Below are 20,049 nucleotides of genomic sequence, written 5' to 3'. Positions count from 1 at the left end.
GCCAACCTGGAATGAATTTAATAAATCTGAGGGGGCATGATTAGGAAACCAGTAATTTGAGGGCAAAAAAATGTATTAGTCTGTCTTTGATGATCTGGGACTCCATTCTTACTATAGATAACATACATCAGATATCAAATTTTGGAAAGAAAGGTGAGGTTGAATAATGCCAGTTTCTTTCAACTGCCACTGAGAAAAATATATAGCTACTTTGTAATGGGGAAAGTCTTTTGTAATATGAAAAAGAGCATATATGTCAGAAAGATATTCTGCAAAGACAGTTCCCATTTTTAGGAGATGTTCAGCCACTCCAGACTCACACATTTTAGATAAAATAAGACTAAGTTATTAGTTACCAATATCTGTACTACTCAATTTTGAAATTAATTATATGTAGTTTTAAAAAAGCTAATGCCTTCGACATTTCTATCCTATCATCTTTCTGGATTGTCTTCATTTTCCTACATCCCAGGCAAACATTCCCTCACATTATAAAATTTAGCTTAATCTGAATTAAGCAAATCTCTTTTGTACAACTACTGTATCCTCATCAAGCCTTTGGTTCCTTCTAGCATTTGTCACATTTTATTATCATTAGAACATAGAGTTCTTAGAAACTGTTAGCAGGTGTTGAGTATATGTCTACAGAATGAATGAAAGTCAAAATGAATGGAAAGAGGAATACATTAGGTGGTTTGACATAAGTAACAATTAGATTTGGTAGGGTCACACACTGAACTGACTTACCTCTTAAAAGGATCAATGATATACCATTACAAATCAACTAGAAAAAATAAAAAGCCAAGTGCTGGTGAGTATGCAGAGGAACTAGAATTCTCAGACACTGCTGGTGTGAACACCAAATGGTATGTACAGACAGCTTTGGAAAGCTCTTCAACAGTTTCTTACAAAGTTAAACATTAGTATGAAACTCAGCAATTCCACTTCTAGGAATTTACCCCATGGAAATGAAAACATATGTCTCTACAAAGACCTATATGCAGAAGTTTCTAGAAACTTAATTCAAAGAAGCTCCAAAATGGAAACAACCCACATGCTCACCAACTGATGGACGGAATTATGATATATCCATACAACTAATATTGTCAGCAAAAAAATGAGTGAACTTGATATGCTCACCAATAGGGGTAAAGTTCAAACACACAATATTAAGTGAAAAAAATTAGACTTAGAGCCTATGACCTGCATTCATTTATATGACATTTTAGAAAGGCAGAACAATAGAGACAAAGATGAAATTGCCAGGAAATTCTCTTCTGGTGGAAAAAAAAGGGAATAATTCAAAAGGGACATGAGGCAATTTCCTTAGTGAGATGTGTTGTTCTATATTTTGATTGAGGCAGTGGTCAAATGATTGTATACATTTGTTTTGCTCTCCTCCTTAAATGAAATAAAAAGCCCTATACATTCATTATTTATGTTACATCCTTACAAAGCTAGAATTAGCTAATATAAATTATGAAATTTCTAGAAAATTTACATTTTGAGTGTCTACTTTGTGCCAGCATTACTCTGTGTTCTTTACGACCCTTTCAATCACTTAAGCAACACCACAAATTATCATCATTCCCCTTCTACAAATAACATATCTAAAGATCAAATAACCTAAATGCATTGTAACAGGTAAGCATTGGGAGTGGGGTTTCTAACTAGATCCTTCTGGCTCTAAAGTCCGTGTGCTAACACATGAGGCTACGACGGACAGGAAAGCTGTCATTCTGAGCACTCTTTTTTACATGTAAGTAGAATTGTGTTATTTTCCTGTCTAAAACTTTTCCATTGACTTCCTCTTCCTATTGAATAATATCCACACTCCACATCCTAGCCTCCGAAGTTGCACATACACAGGACCCTGTCAACCTCCCCATGTGCTCTATTCCATTCTCCCTGTGATCTGCCAGCCTCCATACATGCACAGCCATTCTACATGTGTGGTTCCTTGCTCTGGCAAATCCCTGCGCCCTATTCTTCCTATAAAGGATTGTTCTCACTTTAAGGTCTCGGCCCAAATGTCATTTCATCAGAGACATGCTCCCTCATCATTTCATACCATTTGTTTATTATCATTTTTCTCTAGATAAAAAAACCTGGTACATTGCCTAGGACATAAATACTCAGTCAACGTGTTGAACAAATGAATGAAAATGGTAATGAATTCAGGCAGTGGCCGAGAGAAAACTATTATAATCTGGCTCAAAAGAAAGACCACTCAAAAGGAGAACTTTTGGATTTCAAAGCTGAAATCTGAGGTCTGTATATATTAATTAAAATCAATAAATAACAATAGGCTTGCTAGAAAGACAGAATCCGGGATTAAATCAATTAAGAATGTTGTCTCTATGTAAATGAGAAACATCAACTAAATTAAACTGCTGAAAATGGAAGATTAAAAGAATATTAATGAGCTGATAGAAACTTGATAAGACTTCCACAATTTTGGCCTTGTTGCTGTTTTTACTTCAGTGAGAACCAAATGTGGGGAAAAGACATTTGGAGAGTGTTTCCTGCCCTCTTAATGTCTTACAGACACACTTCCCTGAAGGGCACTGCCTGAGACCTTTGTCATCTCAGCTAAAATAAAAGACAGGCTGAGTCCTTTCAAAACCTCCATCCACATTAGGGATTAAGCAGGATTCTTTCAAAGATTAATGCATGCTCCTGTACAAATGTTTCATGCTGATGGGGGGTGGGAGGGAGGGCAGGGTGGGTGATGGGTATTGAAGAGGGCATTTTTTGGGATGAGCACTGGGTGTTGTATGGAAACCAATTTGACAATAAATTTCGTATATTTAAAAAAAATGTTTAATGCTGCTTTTCTTTCTGGGAAATGTGTTTTGCTGGGATAGTTGAGCTGAAAGACAGTGCCCTTGATGCCACCCTGCACCACAGAACCCTATGTTCCTCTGGTGGGACCCCATCTCCCACCTCCTGGCTCTAGAAACATTACGTGGCAGGAGGTAAACTTAGAACTGATCTTCCACACACAACAGGCACCCCCCCAACTACACACGCACCCTTTCAAGACTGATCCTCTCATGTCACCATCGCCATCACACCAGGCAACACAACAAACCCACGTGTGTCCATCATGTGCATGGGGATGTGCACCTCCTAATTGGGGTCAGTCTGCCTCTCTCCCGGTTTCCCTAAATTCTTCATCTCTGCTGCTAGGTCTATCAGTAATACCCCTCGTTCCTTCAGCTTCTTTCCTGAGTACCCCCTTCACCATCTTGCTCTAACAGAAGTCTAACGGAGTGTAAGGATATTACTTCCATTTAAAGAGGAGGCTCTGGGGGCGCCTGGGTGGCTCAGTCGGTTAAGCGTCCAACTTCAGCTCAGGTCATGATCTCGCGGTCCATGAGTTCGAGCTCCGCGTCGGGCTCTGTGCTGACCTGTTTCGGATTCTGTGTCTCCCTCTCTCTCTGACCCTCCCCCATTCATGCTCTGTCTCCCTCTGTTTCAAAAATAAATAAACGTTAAAAAATAAATAAATAAAAATAAAGAGGAGGCTCTCCGCATCCTCTGGAACATCTCATGTTCTGCTGGCCCTGGAAGTAGGGTACTCCCTGCCAGCCCTTCTGTACAACCCACTACTTCCACATCTTCATACCATTTCTGATTCTTGTATTCTCCTAGAAAAGCATCATGTGCCTTCATGAGGACAGTTGATCATACCTGGGAAAAAGAGCCAAAAAAAAAAAAAATGCTGACTGCTCTCACTGAACTATTTAATGGGGAAATCTCAAGTGGCATCTCAGCATTGTCCAACAAGTCCAGTATGCAGCTCTCCTCAAATCACTGTCCCAGTTTCTGAAAAGGCTCATTTCCCTATCACTAGCTCTTTAGACTTCCACCACCCATCACCCTTTCTAGTTTCCAGTTCCTGATCTCGTTTCGTGTTCACTAAGGAAATCAAGTCATTCAGGAAGTACCTTCTTGGTCCCCTCACAGGCAAATCTTTATCTTGACTCATACCTACATGCTCTTTCTTTCTTCCCATTTAAAGGGATATACTGTCCCCATGACCACTGCTTCTTTCTCTGAACACATCATTAAGGAAACATTATCTAAAACAATAATCAATCTATATCACCTCCATTTGCTTACCTCCCATTCTCTCATGAAACTTTATTTCTACCACTACTACATGAGCATAGATGGTCTGATTCACCAATGGACTCAACAATGACAGATCTAATGGTAAATTCTCAGTATTCATCCCACTCAACTTGGCGCCAATATTTGACCCAGTTGATAACACTTTCTTTAAACAATTCTTTCACTCAGACTCACATGTTCTAGACTCCCTTCACTTCCTCTCTCCTCTCTGCTTTATATTCTGATGATCTCTCCTCTCCACCTGCAACCTGCTTTAACTTTCTAGATGATACAAATGACTCCATGGAATGAAAGGCAAGTTGATGGCCCCCAAATTTGTATCTTTGTCCATAATGCCTTCCCTGAACTCAGATTCATATAAATATCTACCAGACATTTCCACTAGAATGTTTAAATGCTCTTTCAATTATCCTGGCCTTACCAAATTTTTAATTTTTGTCCCCAAACATGATTTTTCCCTTAGTGTTCCCTCACTCACTAAATGGCAGCAATATTCACCTAGATGCTCACACATCAAAACGTAGTTATCCTAACCCCTCTCTTTCTTTTACAAACAGGGTATATTACTCACATATTGCTGCAAACAATTGCCCCAAATATAGTGACTTAAATTCAATGTCATATTATCGTACTGTTTCTGTGAGTCAGGAGTCAGGGCATGACTCAGTTGTGGATCTCTGGCTCCAAGTGTCTCCCGACGTTACAGGAAAGCTATTGTTGAAGGCCGCGATCAGCTCCAGACTCTACTGGGTCCGACGGGTTTGCTTCCAGACTCACTTGTGTAGTATTTTTTTTCAGACTTCCGTTTCTTACAGGTTGTTAGACTGAGGGCCTCAGATCCTTTCTTTGTCATGTGAGCTTCTCCATAGGACTCATTACAACGTGGCTGCTTGCTGTCCTCAATATGAGTGAACCAACAGATAGAGGGGAGAGCAAGTATGTCAAGAGAGTCAGTGAGAAAAAAAGAGTATACGCCCAACGTGAAAGTCATAGTCTTTTGGCTATGGAGTGAAATTCAATCCCCTTTGCCGTGTTTTGTTCATCTTCAAGTGGAGGGGATTCTTACATCACCACATGAATATCAGAAGGTGACTGCCTTCTGGGGCGCCTGGGTGGCGCAGTCGGTTAAGCGTCCGACTTCAGCCAGGTCACGATCTCGCGGTCCGTGAGTTCGAGCCCCGCGTCAGGCTCTGGGCTGATGGCTCGGAGCCTGGAGCCTGTTTCCGATTCTGTGTCTCCCTCTCTCTCTGCCCCTCCCCCGTTCATGCTCTGTCTCTCTCTGTCCCAAAAATAAATTAAAAAAAAAAAAAAAAAAAAAAAAAACGTTGAAGAAAAAAAGAAGGTGACTGCCTTCCACAAGTGGTATGCTGAGCTGTTTGGCATGGACTCAAGACAATGGACTGTGTACATCACTCTCTAGCTCTATTCAGAGGAGACACATTCGTAGCTTGCTCCCAAGCGTGTTGGGAGTATGTACGTCAGTGAAATGCAAATGACTTTCATTTTCAGAGAGTTGGTTGTTAAATACCACCACATCCCTAATTAAAAACCACATCCAGGGGCACCTGGGTGACTCAGTCAGTTGAGCGTCCGACTTTGGCTCAGGTTATGATCTCACGGTCTGTGAGTTTGAGCTCCATGCTGACAGCTCAGAGCCTGGAGCCTGCTTTCGATTCTGTATCTCCCTCTCTCTGTGCCCCTCCCCCACACTCTCTCTGTCTCTCTCTCCCTCTCTCAAAAATAAAATTTTAAAATAGAAGAAAAAAATTTAAAAATTTAAAAAAAAATTAATCTAGGGGTGCCTGGGTGGCTCAGTTGGCTGAGTCCAACTTCAGCTCAGATCATGATCTCATGGTTCATGAGTTCAAGCCCCGTATCAGGCTCTGTGCTGACAGCTCAGAGCCTGGAGCCTGCCTCAGATTCTGGGTCTCCCTCTCTCTCTGTCTTTTCCCTGCTCATGCTCTGTGTTTCTCTTAAAAAAGTTAATAGAAACATTAAAAAGAATTTAAAAAAAAACACAACCAGCACCATCAGTGTATGTTGTAAGGACCACATTCCAACATACTTTGAACTGTCCATTTTCTATCACTTAGCATTTTTTTTGAAACAGTCATCTCTCACCCAGCCTAAGGGTAATAGCTTCTTAACTAATCTCATTTCACTTTGCTTCCCATATCCACAGGTTTCCTTCTTGCAACAGCCAGAGAGACCTGTGAGTCAGATCACATTTGGCCCTAGTTCCCAACCCACTTGGAAGAGAACTCAAAAGCAGCTATGCAAGGCTATGTATAACGTACCCTTGCTAATATCTCTAATTTTGTTCTCCTTCCATTCACTATAATCAGCTGCACTGGACTCTCTTGTGTTTTTAACAGACCAAACAGGCTAACACTTCAGGGCCTTTGAATTTGCTTAGAATTACTTCATCCTAGTACCTCTTATACATGTAGAGGTCACTGATGACTCTGTTCATATGTCACGTTGTCACTGAGGTTATTGACTACCACATCTAAAACTGTACTCTAATTTTTTGCTAATCCATCAATATTTTCTTCAAACACTTTTAGTTGCCTAACATTACATTATATATTTGCTTCTTTGTTTATTGTCTTTCTTCCGTATTAGAGAGTGAGGGCAAGGGCCTTGTTCACTACTGTGCCTGGCATATTTAGAGGTTCCATAAAGGAGTGTTGAAGGAATGAATTGGTTATAATTGTCTCATCTGTTCTTCACAACATCTTTAATTTTTTAAATGTTTATATATTTTTGTAGGAGAGAGAGACAAAGCATAAGCAGGGGAGGGGTGGAAACAGAGGGAGACACAGAATCCAAAGCAGGCTCCAGGCTCTGAGCTGTCAGCACAGAGCCAACACAGGGCTTAAACTCACAAGCCTTGAAATCATGACGTGAGCCAAAGTCGGATGCTTAACTGACTGAGTCACCCAGCCATGTTCACAATATTTTTATAAAACAGTTATTATTAGCAACTGCTTACTGATGAGGAAGCTCAAAGAACTCCAAGACTAGATGTATGATGAGCGAGGATTCAAATCCAGGTCTTTGGGACTCCAATGTCCAAGGTCATTGTGTTTATTCATAATTCACTTCTCCTTGGAAGCCATCCATGGTTTCTGCTAGTGGAAAAGTACTTCACAAAGAGCTTGGGCTGCACAGAGGATAACAGGAGACCCACAAAAATCTAATCATAGGTTGACTTGCCTGTCTCCACTAGTCCAAAGTTTCTCAAGGGTAGACATGGCATATCAGTCACCATTTTATTCCGAATATTCAGGATAATTTTGACACATGGTAGAGGTTCAATGTATGATGAATGATTCCATTAATTCATTAATGTCAAATACACGAACAAATAAATGGATAGACACAAAACTGCCTCCATAGCAGGAAATATAGTAGATAATGAGGAAAACACTGATGAGATTCTTGATCATGGAAGTGGCATAAAGATATAACTGAAAAAATTCATTACATTTAAGACAATGTACAAATAATTACAGAATCTGAAATTTCAAGAATATGATATTATGTCTCCTTGAAATATCATTTTATATGGAGCAAAATCTGTCCTGGTTATAAAATAAAATTTCTTTTTAAAAATAAATGAGGGGCACCTGGGTGGCTCAGTCAGTTGAGTGTCCAACTTCAGCTCAGGTCATGATCTCATGGTTCATGAGTTCAAGCCCCACATCAGGCTCTGTGCTGACAGCTCAGGGCCTGGAGCCTGCTTCGGATTCTGTGTCTCCCTCTCTCTCTGCTCCTCCCCTGCTCACACTCTGTCTCTTTCTCAAAAATAAATAAAGATAAAAAAAATTTAAAAAATAAATGAAGTTGGTTTTCTTCATCTTTATCCTAATTCTCCTGTGTTTGAAGATCTGACCAGTCATGTTACCGGGAATCCTTGGATGTATGCAAGGATGGGTGGATAGGTGGATGGATATTTTGAAGAACAGATAATAATTAAGTGAAATAAAGATGCAGTTTATTATAAGGACAATTCTCCCACAAAATCAGCATTGAATTGGGATCTTTAGTTGTCACTTAACTCTGTTTTAGAGGGAAAGGTGACAGAGGGGGCCATAGGATTTTAAAAAGATTCTATAACTAAATGTAAATTTTACTCAGATATTTGACAAGAAGCACAGGCATTCTTAAAGATCTGCTGTCATGGGGCTCTTTAATAAGGTAAATTCTTTCAGCTGTTACCCGGAGCAAAAGTGATTTTCCTTTTCAAAAGCGGTGAACTGCATAATCTCATCACCACTGTTTACAAGAGTGCTGATCTGTGGGGGAATAGGACGGGTCACATAGAAAAAAAAGAATGGATTCTGTCCCTTTGTTGAGAGCAAGGTAGTCAGTATTAAATGTGTTTATTGGGAATATGTGTTTTTTAATATTTATTCTTTTTTTTTTTTTTTTTTTTTTTGAGACAGACAGCAGGAAAGAGAGAGAGAGAGAAACATAGTGTGAGCAGGAGAGGAGCAGAGATAGAGAGAGAAAGAATCCAAAGCAGGCTCTAGGCTCTGAGCTGTCAGCACACAGCCCTACACGGGGCTTGAACTCATGAAACACGAGATCATGACCTGAGCCAAAGTCAGACACTTAACCAACTGAGCAACTCAGATGTGCTGGGAACATGTTTATTAAATAGTGTTTATGGAAATCTATGGCTAAAAACATCCAAGTGAATTCTTTATTTCTATATAAGAAAAAGCTTAAAGAATGTAGCAATATTATTATTCATAAAATCACAAATTAAATTCCTTAGTTTAATGAACAATGCTTAAATTCATGTTTCCATTAAATTCTTTAGACAGTCTTTCTGAAAGGAAACATATAAAGAACATGATTTTTTTTTTTTTTGGCTAAGAAATCTATATTTGGAAAAAAATTAATTATGGCACTGAGGTCTAAAAATTGTGTCTCTTTCTTCCCATTCTCATGTGACATTTAGTGAAATGAATTTCCTCAGCTCTACAGCTGAGCAGAAATACCCTTTTAAAAATTAATTAACAAACGTCAGTGTTTGCAATATCAATCTAATAATCAAACCCAAGGGTAGTGAATAAATCTTCTCCGACGAGGAACCAATATTCATGTTGTCTTCAAACGCCTCAGTTTGTACACATACAGAGATAGACAAGCAAATATGCCACTGTTTTCTCTCAAAAAAGGTCTGGGATGTAGCAGTATGATGTTTGTTTACCATTGGGTTTTTAAACCATGTTTTGCTCTAAAGCACATAAAAAGAAGAGCAAATCTGGAGACGATAAGAATGCATGTGCTGGTGGGTTCGGGGTCTCTTCACCAGCCATGGACTGTGTTAGCAGCAGAGTGCTGGCCCCGATAACTCCCTACTCTCCCTGGGTCCTTCCCACTGCCAGTGCACTGGCCAACTCTTCCCATGTGATTCTATTGTCTTCCTGATTTCACAGTTTTCTATGTGCTTCTTCTTTTAAGTTTTTTTTTTTTTTTAAGTTTCTTTATTTATTTTGAGAGAGACACAGAGAGTGAGCAGGAGGGGGGAAGAGAGAGAGGGAGAGATAGAATCCCAAGCAGGCTCCACACTGTCAGCGCGAAGCTCGACATGAGGCTCGAACTCATGAACTTTGAGATGATGACCTGAGCAGAAACCAAGAGTGGGAGGCTCAACTGACTGAGCCAAAGCATATAGAGGTGTTGCTCTATATGCTTCTTAATATTCCCCCCAGGTCATCTGTCACCCAGACTTCCATTAACAGACAAGAATTAAGTTACTCCCTAGAAAAAGCTAGAATACCATTGTGTAATAAAATGAGAAAAATACAGAGCAAACAAACAAACAAACCAAAAACACTAGAATGCCTTTTCATGTGTTTTGGTGTTAAAGTGTTCTTTTATGTAACAATCAGGAGAGACGGTGGTTTTTTGTTGTGTTTGTTTGTGTTTTAGGGTCTGAAAAATTCCTGCCGCATTAAACTCTCCATTAAAATTCTGTGTTAACCGTGAAGTGTTTAAGATTTTCTGTTTCCAAGATGAAGTGTTCCTGTTTTAGTGCTGATAGAAGGCTGCAGGAAATAGAGACTTCCTTTTCTGTTTATTACATTTCCTGTATAGTTCTGTAGTTTATTTATGGACTCTTGATTCAAGTGTTAATATTCCAATTAGGTGGTGGGAGACATATTTATATGTTCAGTGCTATTTCTTTTTTTCCTATAAATTCATTTGTAGAGTTTAAATTGTCCATTTAAATTTGACAGGGGAAATTGACAAGGAATCTTTTTTTAGACTTCCATTAAATTTGTATTAGTCTCATGGCCAGCAATGCTACAGGGGCTGTACTCTGGAAAGAAAACATTTATTTGAAAATTATTGACTCTTTCACTACCTTTTGAGGAGAATAGTGGCATTAAATAATTGTCATTGATACCATTATCATTAGAATTTATTCTCTACTATGTCAGGTGTCTCTTAGCTGAATTTAATGTATTAGCTTTGAATTGAATGGGTTAAACAGAATGTAAAAACTTTAAGGTTTGATCTTTCTCTTGCTAACCAGATAGGATGTTGGACGTGACCTCAGAAATTAACATTTACTTATAGACCCAATCTGTTCCCTTTTTTTTTTTTTTAATGACTAAGGTGTAATTGGCATATATAATCTTGGTTTCATGTGTACAGTGTAATGACTCAGTATTCATATATATTGCAAAATGATCACCACAATAAGTCTGGTTAACATCCATCACCACACATAGTTACAAAATATTTTTTCTTGTGATGAGAATTTTTAAGACTCACTCTCTTATGAACTTGCACATATGCAATACAGTATTACTAGGTGGTATGTTTTAAATCTTATTTTAGAAACCCTTGAAATCTGAGAAGCTCTAATTTAAAACAAGCAAACAAACAAAAAAGAAGCACTGATTTTGGTGGTGGACTCTGGCTGAAAACCCGAGACTGCCATTTAATATTTAAATAACAGACATTTTTATAGGACTTGGAACGTTCAAGTGGTTTCTGTGACATGGAAGAGATTCTGTGAAGCAAAGGAATAAAGATAGGGACTCTGAGATACTGCCAGTATGACATCCTGAATTCTCACATAGGCAGCATTGTGACTGAGCTAGTTACTGAATCTCACTCTGCACGTTGTGTAAAAGGAGGGTATTAGAAATATATCACAATCACTGAGACTTAATGAGTTCACATATGCTCTTAAAGTAGTGCTAGCACATGATCAGTGTACAGAACACTTTCAAAAAATATTTTTGCTATGATGATGATTATTAATCAATTAATTTTGATTTTTTTAATGTTAATTCATTTTTGAGAGATAGAGCACAAGTGGGGGAGGGGCAGAGAGACAGGGAGACATAGAATCTGAAGCAGGCTCCGGGCTCTGAGCTGTCAGCACAGAGCCCAATGTGGGGCTCAAACCCATGAACCTTGAGATCATGACCTGAGCCAAAGTTGGCTGCTTAACCTACGGAGCCACCCAGTATCCCTAATTTATTTAAAATGGGAAATTTTAGTGGTAAATTCACAGAATTTTGGACTCATGGGCTTTGGAATCAGACACACCTGCATTTAAGTCCATTATATTCTAACTGTATGTATTTAGGAAATAGTATCTAATCTTTCTGGGCCCTATTTTTTCATGTGCAATAAGAGGCTATGAATAAAACTGACTTCAAAAATATTACAAGGGTTAAATGAAGTATGTAAAAGCAGGGCTCTTAACAGACACTTAAATGCATGCATATACATATGTGTAGATGTACATGTGTACATGTACTTGCATGTAATATGTATGTAATCAAGATGTCAATGGCAGTCTTCTAGCCCTTGAGCTAAAAGAGGTGTGGAAGGCCATTGATGGAGCATTCCTTCAGGAATCTCAGAGCCCTCTTTCAGTGTCCCTCACATCGCTAGGCATCCTTCGCTAACTGTTCACCCCAGCTTCAAGCTACTTTCTAGTATTAGAATTATTTCACTATCACAGCCTGCATCCACCCAAACATATAATCCATTTCCTTCATTAACATCAATTCAAGATGGCCAGGATGCCTGGAAAGCAAGGCAAGCAACTTGAAATGGGTCACTTGATCACCCCCAGCGGGAAAAGCCCCTTGCAATTCATTATGCAGGTGCCTCTCTTCTCTTCACCTCACTTTCCCTCTGGCTTTATTCCTCTTTTAAGTTTCATCTCTTTTCCCTCCTTTTCCTAAGAATCAAAGTAAAGTCTCATCCTGCTTCAAGCAAAATAATCTGGTCAACTCTTGTTGTCTTGAGGGTTGTGATGCTAAAGCATAGAAATAAAATTCTTTTCTCTTTTCATGTTTATTTATTTGTTACCCCATGAAATGAGAATAGGTTCATAGATTCTATCCAGATTTGGAGGAATATTTAGAATGGTATGACAAAACTATAAATATTAAACTGCAAATTAAATTTGTGGAGGCTCCAAGAAACACTTATTTTTCATTCATTTTGAAGACTGAGTTATGTAACTGTGACTGTTTCAAAAACAGATTTTTAGATCTTTATATTTTTAAACATTTTGCTATAACTCGATGGATGAGAAATATTCTGTATGTCACTATCATGTGATTGATTTTATTTTGTTTTCCTTTAGTGAATACACATTACACGTGATATGAGGCCAGTTGTGACACAAATATGAATACCAGTGAAAGCTGAAAATTAGAATTTTGAGAGTGTCTTTAAGTGATACAACAATGATAAGCTGCATGACAATGAGCCTTCTTTCCCCGCACACAGAGAGTGAGCACCATCCTCGAGGTTAGGAAAATGCAAACCCTTGCATGTGTAAATACAACTAAAGCACAGAGTGGGAAAAGTGTGCACCTGAAGGAATAAGTAGTCTTCTTGCAGAACTTAATTTCAGCTGAAATTAAAATATACATTACGGAACCTCAGGTTGATCATTTGTAAGAGGGAATGCTGGCCAGACCCTGCAGGATGGTCTGACTATTGGGGAACATAATGCAAGCAGACCACAGGGAGTGACTTGGCATATCCTGGTGGCACTGTTACTCATCATTCCTTCGGGTTTTTCTCCCTCCATTTTCTTCCCGTTACTTTTTAGAGATAGTCGTATTCAACCTTGTAATGCAACTTTCCTCTCTAATGGCCCTCGGCTCCAGTAAGGAAGTTAAACATGCTAATTTTATTCCATGATTCTTGTCACACCTAAAAAATTATCAGGTCCAGCCCTTGGCATCCTGTTCCCCAAAACTCCAGTATAGCATTTTTTAAATGTTTATTTTTGAGGAAGAGAGAGAGCACGAGCGAATGGGAGAGGGACCGAGAGAGAAAGAGACAGAATCCGAAGCAGGCTCGGTGCTGACAGCAGAGCCCAATGTGGGGCTCGAACCCATGAACCATGAGGTCATGACCTGAGTCAAAGTCGGGCACTCAGCTGACTGAGCCACCCAGGAGCACCCCTAGTGGAGTATTTTGATCATTGCCGTTTTTTTGCCCATGGTATGTGGTACGTCAGAGGACCCCAATGAAGACATTTTGGAGAAAATGTTCTACTGACCAAATTCAGTAGCTTTGTAATTTTGTTCTTAAATGTATTGTATAAATGAATTCTGTTTTACTTAAGAAAATCTTTTAACAGAGAAACTTGTTTGTTGAACACTTTTAAACATTAAATTTGGAGTTAATGTTAAAGATGTTAAAATGTTAAAGTTAATATTACGCTAAAGAATGGAGTGAGAGATGATTTCTGCCAATAGCTTGTTAGCATCAAACATTGGAAACTTTGAGCAGCAAACGTCAGAGGCCGTTTGTGAAGGTGCCACCTCCAGGAGCTAAAGGCAGTTCAGAGTGTTGGCTCATTTCTACTTGCCTAGTCTTGGGAAGAGGCAGAGTCAGGCTCAGGACCCTTTGAAATCAAGGTACAAATAAATGAAAACCTGAAGGGAAGCATCCACTTAAAAGCTCACAGGTGTTTACTTGGTCCTGGAGCCTGACTCTGTGTGTTAAACCCCTTTAAAAATAGATGGATCTTCGTGTCTGGTGGAGCTGTCTGATTTTGCTTTGTCGGAGACATTTTCTTAACATTACTTTAATGCCCTGGTGCCAGTAACAGACAGTGGATTGATCACGGCCGCCCTTGATCTACAAATTTGCATTTGTTTGGAGTCCTGGAGGATGCCAAGGCTGACCGGGACCCATTTGTCATTTTCCCTGGCAGAGTGTACGTGTTCACCTGCAGCTCAGGTGCACAGACAAGCACGAGTTCTGGGTGCGGTGACTGCTTTTAGAGATGCACGCGTTGTGATTTCTTAGAAACACAAATAAACTAGAAAGTAATAAGTGGCGGTTAGCGCGTGCACATTCTTAATGATTTTCATGTTTTATATTCGTAATGTCATTTATTAAAGCATCTTATGATATATGTATGTGGGTGTTTTTACCCTAAATCAAGGCTTTCTGTATCTTTCTTTTGTCCCCCCTTTTATTTTTAAACACGTTGTTACTCCAACATGTTTCTTTCTAGATGGATCAAATATTTTTAAATTCTTTCTCAGAGGAAACAAAGACAAAACAAATTTTCTTTTAACTGTATTATATATCTCCTTTATGTCCCCATAAAATGCAGGTGCTAAGATGTTCCTTCATCCCAACACCTGCACTTTATGATTCTTATGATATAATATATTTTATTTGTGGCTCCTGAAAGTGGATTTAAATGCAAACAAAAGAAATGGGATTCATTTGAAATGAAAGGCAAGATTGGCAATATGTTTATCTGGACTAATATTTTTAAATACTTATCCACCCAGAAAAGATTAATATAAGCTCTAAAAGACAAATCCATAGACAATCTTATCTGCCATTTATTTACCTCTTATTGTTCAGAGTCAAAAAGGTTTGACCAAATTACATGCCGATCTTTTAAGAGGTAGGCATTATTATCATATTCAAATCTGAGTAATCTCTGCTTAAAATAAAAACTATGAAAGTCTGAATTTTTGTGTTAACTCGGGTCCGCCGTAATTAATTACACATTCAAGATGATAAAAAGAAAATGCCTGTCTGAAATTGTTTGCAATAGCCCCGTAATTTTCGAATAATGACAGGATCATAAGTGAAGCTTCATAATGAGTTTTCTTTTCCCTTTTAGTATCTCAGATATAATCAGGAACCAAGGTCACAAAGTAGGTGGCACTGTTTATAGTCTAGCTTTAGGGCACAGAGGAATGTCACAGGGAAAAACAACTGAATGGGGGGGGGGGGGGGGGGTTATTCTACCAGAAATAGGTTTGCTGAAAACTACACTACTGACTAATTTGCAAGACTTTGGGAAAAGTCATCCCTCTGACTCACTCTCCCTTTAGGGTATTTCAGAACCGGATATAGGCACAGAATGGTCATAATTGGCCATGGCTGACCTTTAAACATAATATCTTTACTTTTGTCTTTGTAGACATGAAAGAAAAAGCCATGAGAAATAACCAAAGGTAACCAATCACTGGACTTTAGGTGGAAAACCATCCTTTCTTTGCAGGATTATGCTTTCAGGGTTGGCTCACTGTTCTCAAGACAGCATATATTGAGATTATCTCCAAAAGAAGGAGTTCTACATTTAATTTAGGATTTCAGTGTTATCCTAGGACTTGTGTACCTGTAAGCAACATCAGATCTGTAAAGCTCAGTGAACCCATCTGGAAGATGGACATGAAAAATAAATCTATTTTATGAGGCCATTTGGTGAATAAATACCAAAGTCTTCCGTGTGGCACTGCTGATATGTCCTGAAATGGCTAGAGAGGTGTATTAGCTCATTTCTCCAGTAGAAAGAATCCACATTTATTCGTTTTCCGGTGAGGGGTCCAGGCCAATATGACCAGAGTTTTTACTGTTAACACTCAGCGGCCTTTCTTTTTTTTTTTTTTTTTTTTTTTTTTTTAATTTTTTTTTTCAACGTTTTTTATTTATTTTTTTGGGACAGAGAGAGACAGAGCATGAACAGGGAGGGGCAGAGAGAGAGGGAGACACAGAAGCGGAAACAGGCACCAGGCTCCGAGCCATCAGCCCAGAGCCTGACGCGGGGCTCGAACTCACGGACCGCGAGATCGTGACCTGGCTGAAGTCGGACGCTTAACCGACTGCGCCACCCAGGCGCCCCTCAGCGGCCTTTCAATCAACATCATATTTGTCCAATATGATTCTAAAAATGGCACCTCCTCCCATAATATCCTCCCATGGTCCTTTGCCCTATGTGTCTGAGATCATCATGTCCTGGCGTATAAATTCATCTGGACTGCACATTCTTCAATGTAGGTCGCCAGCGAGCCTTTGTTTTCTCTTTCTTGCTGATGTGGTTCATCTCCATTAGCACTGTTGTGGGAAGGAGGCAGGGAGAAAGGTGTCAGAAGGGATAAAACTAACACCTTTTTACTGATGGAGATGGGGCAGAACAAACAGGGGGATGAAACGTTGACTGGCTCGTTTTAAATCGGTGCTCTGTTCCTTACAAACTGAGACTCTAGGCAAGTCACTTCACTCTCTGTGACTCAGTTTCTTCACCTGTAAAATGGGTGACAATTTTGGAGTGCTATAATAATGAGGCTAGTAAGAGCAATAAGTGAGTTAATAATCACATAGCACTTACAACAGTATTAGTATTATTAAATCAGAACGATGGGAAGATGAAGTAACAATTAGGTTATCTTTATTATGCAAGCCCACTGCCCCTATTGAAATGGTCTTGAATTTATGAATTAGGAATTGTGTTTTCCTAATTGCTCATTTTAAAATTGATCTGATTGCTGCTAGCCTTATTACAATGAGCACACGAATGGCTGATATGATTCTGTCTCTTTAATAACCTAATTAAAAAGAGAAAAAGCAACCAAACAAGCTGTCCTCACACATTTCAGCCATTAAGAGGAACCCCTCGGAGTGACCACTTGAGATGAAATTAGGTTTCTCATGCGTTGACGGCAGGTGGATCTTTGGTCCACTTGGTCCAGAAGACAAGGCCTAGGCTTCAAGCAGGTGAGCAAGAGGCACTCATCACAGGGACATCTCTTAGGACGACGATGGCCACCAGAACTCAAATTAGGCAGCCACAGAGGTAGGCATGGCCATTTCAGGGCAGGAAGTTTCAACAGGATACAGAACCACATTAAACTAAGGGGAAAACATTCTTAATTTTGTTTTCAGAAAAAAAAAAAACGTTTTGGCCCTACCCACTCCAAGTGAAAATGAACTTGGTATTGGCAGTCTTTATTTGCTATCTTCTTCAAAACAACGGTGAAAGCTAAGTTCCATGTTTATTATTATTTTTTAATTAATTAATTAATTAATTAATTAATTTTTAGAGCAGGGAGGGGCAGAGAAAAAGGGAGAGAGAGAATCCTGAGCGGGCTCTGCATTGTCAGCCTGGAGCCTCACACAGGGCTCAAACTCAGGAACTGTGAGATAGTGACCTGAGCCCAAGTTGGATGATTAACTGATGGAGCCACCCAGGAGCTCCTCTAGTTTATTATTTTTATTCACTTCTAAACAAGCTGACCTGAAGTAAAAAGTATGTTTCACTTGCACAATTCTAGCAGTAGGGGAGCTTCATCTAATTTTAAAAGAATGGTTTAAGATACATTAGAATATGTCATGCCGAGGCCTATTAACAAAGAGCATGAGCTTTGGCCTTTGAGAGGAATCCTTTTGGAATTCCCTGGAATCCTGGCGCTGCCCTGTGTGGCATTTTCCCTCTCTAAGCCTCTGCCTGCTCGTTTGCAACATCTAAGCACACCGAGCTGTTGTGCAGGTTAGGTGAAGTGTCTCGTGCAAAGCGGGCTGTGATTATATCTGACATTTAGTAGGTACTTAAAAATATTTATTCCCTTCCCTTTATTACCATAAAAGGCAAGCTGAATATATGAATAAGTACTAGGTACTAAGAAAAGCTTAATAATTGCTTGTTAAAATTAACTGTTAATGCTTTGGGTGCACACATCTTTAACATTTTCACAAGATGATGGATGGACAGTTATGTCACCCCTCCTTCCCACCCCAACTCTCTACAGAAATTTTCCTCAAAAGATATTAAAGATAGAATTTGGGGTTGAACCAACTCTCAGATTTCCAATTTTCCTTGTTGATATACCTGAAATATATTAAAGATTCTTTTTTTTTTCCTTTTATCTCTACCCTTTCATTATTCCATAAGCCAAAAGGAGCATTAAGCCATGGTATTTAGATGGAATAATACAACCTTTAGAAATACCTTGCTTTTGTATTTGCAGATTTAATTAAGGCTGAGTGAGTAGAAAAATCTGCTTCAAAACTGCCAACCTGTTAAAAATGAGAAGATACACAAAGGGAGGTATTTGTATTCTGTGATCAAGTTCATGGCAAACCTGCTGAAGTAGGAGATATATGGTGCCTCTCAGGATAGAGACTGTTCTGCCTAATGGATTATCAAGCATTTATTATTTAAAAAAAAGTTTCATTGAATTTAAGCAGTATCCATCTTTCTGGAGAGAAAGTTTCAAAGAGTATGTGAACATGATGCCAGTTTACTAAGCCTCCAGCAGTCACCCTTGTGGAGAACCTGAGTTCTTTTATTCCTCAATTATTCCTCCTCCTTGTTTCCTTTCCCTGCTCCCAAATGGGGACCGTGTCTGGTCAATTCTGCTTTCCCAATGTTCTCTGTTCCAGCAGAAAGTCATTCCCTTCTCTCTGTCTCACAACAATCCCATCTCTCCAGCCCACTCGCCACAGTGAGGTAGATATGAGGCATCTGGGGTGACTGCCGAGCCCCCTGGTAAAAGCTAGCTGTTGGCATGGTATGAATTCCCAGCCCTGACACAGTCTATCTGGAGGCTTACTTCCAGACACCTCATTCCTGACCCTTCTACCCCTGTTCTGAGCACTGGCTCTTATAAGTTTGATTAACTCAGCTGTGTCATTGCTCTTTGCCTCATCTGGAATCTGTTTTGAACAACTGTTCCTTACTTTCTTCTCTTCTTAGAGAACCGCTTATGCCATCCTCTTACCAACACACAATAAATCAAGTATTCCCTCTTTGATAAAGCCTTTCTGAGGGCATTTGACCCTCCCAACCATACTGCTGTCTGGTCACTCATAGTTTCTCATTTAAACACCAGACACATTAGGGTACTGATGTATATATTTGTTTCCTTCATTAGACCTTGAGTCCTTTAAATGGACGGACTCCGCATTAGTCATTTTTGTACTCTCAGGACTCAGCACATTAAATATGTGTAGTTTAAAACAAATAAGCAAACAAAACAATGCTCATGTAATATTTTGAATAAGCTAATAATTAAGTGAATGAGTGAATGCACAGATCAATAAATGCAAAAATGAAGAGAGGAGCCTATAATGACACTTTCTGATTTCCATATCCTCGTGGTCCTGACCCAGATAGAACCATCGCATATTGCTGACTGCGCACAACTATAGGTGTGGGAGCTGGCTAAGCAGATACAGTTGGGGACAGGAGCTCTAGATCATAAACTGAACTAAAATTGTCCTACCTTGGGAAAAAGGGTGGCTAATTTTGAGCAATTGGCCGAGGTTCACCCCATGGTGGCACAGAGTGGTAAGAAAGGAACAGATGTCAATTGCTGTCAGGCAATAGTCAGGGCAGCTGGGGGCTGGGGGAAACAACTGGTGAAGCTCTTCTCTCACATGTGAATAGTGGACAAGAAGTCACATTCACAGAGATGCATGGGTATTATTACCCAAGAACAAACTCTATTAGCTGCTGCTGTGCTGTTGCCCCAATGAGGAGCCAGATCTATTCCAGATGCTTCCCTTCTCTTCCAACTGTGCACTGCTTCCCCGACACACACACACACACACACACACCCCTCATCTTAAAATTTTGAACATTTTAAT

Source organism: Neofelis nebulosa, chromosome 2 (genome assembly GCF_028018385.1).
Source record: "Neofelis nebulosa isolate mNeoNeb1 chromosome 2, mNeoNeb1.pri, whole genome shotgun sequence".
Classification (NCBI taxonomy): Eukaryota; Metazoa; Chordata; class Mammalia; order Carnivora; family Felidae; genus Neofelis; species Neofelis nebulosa.
This window is presented reverse-complemented; position numbering follows the sequence as displayed.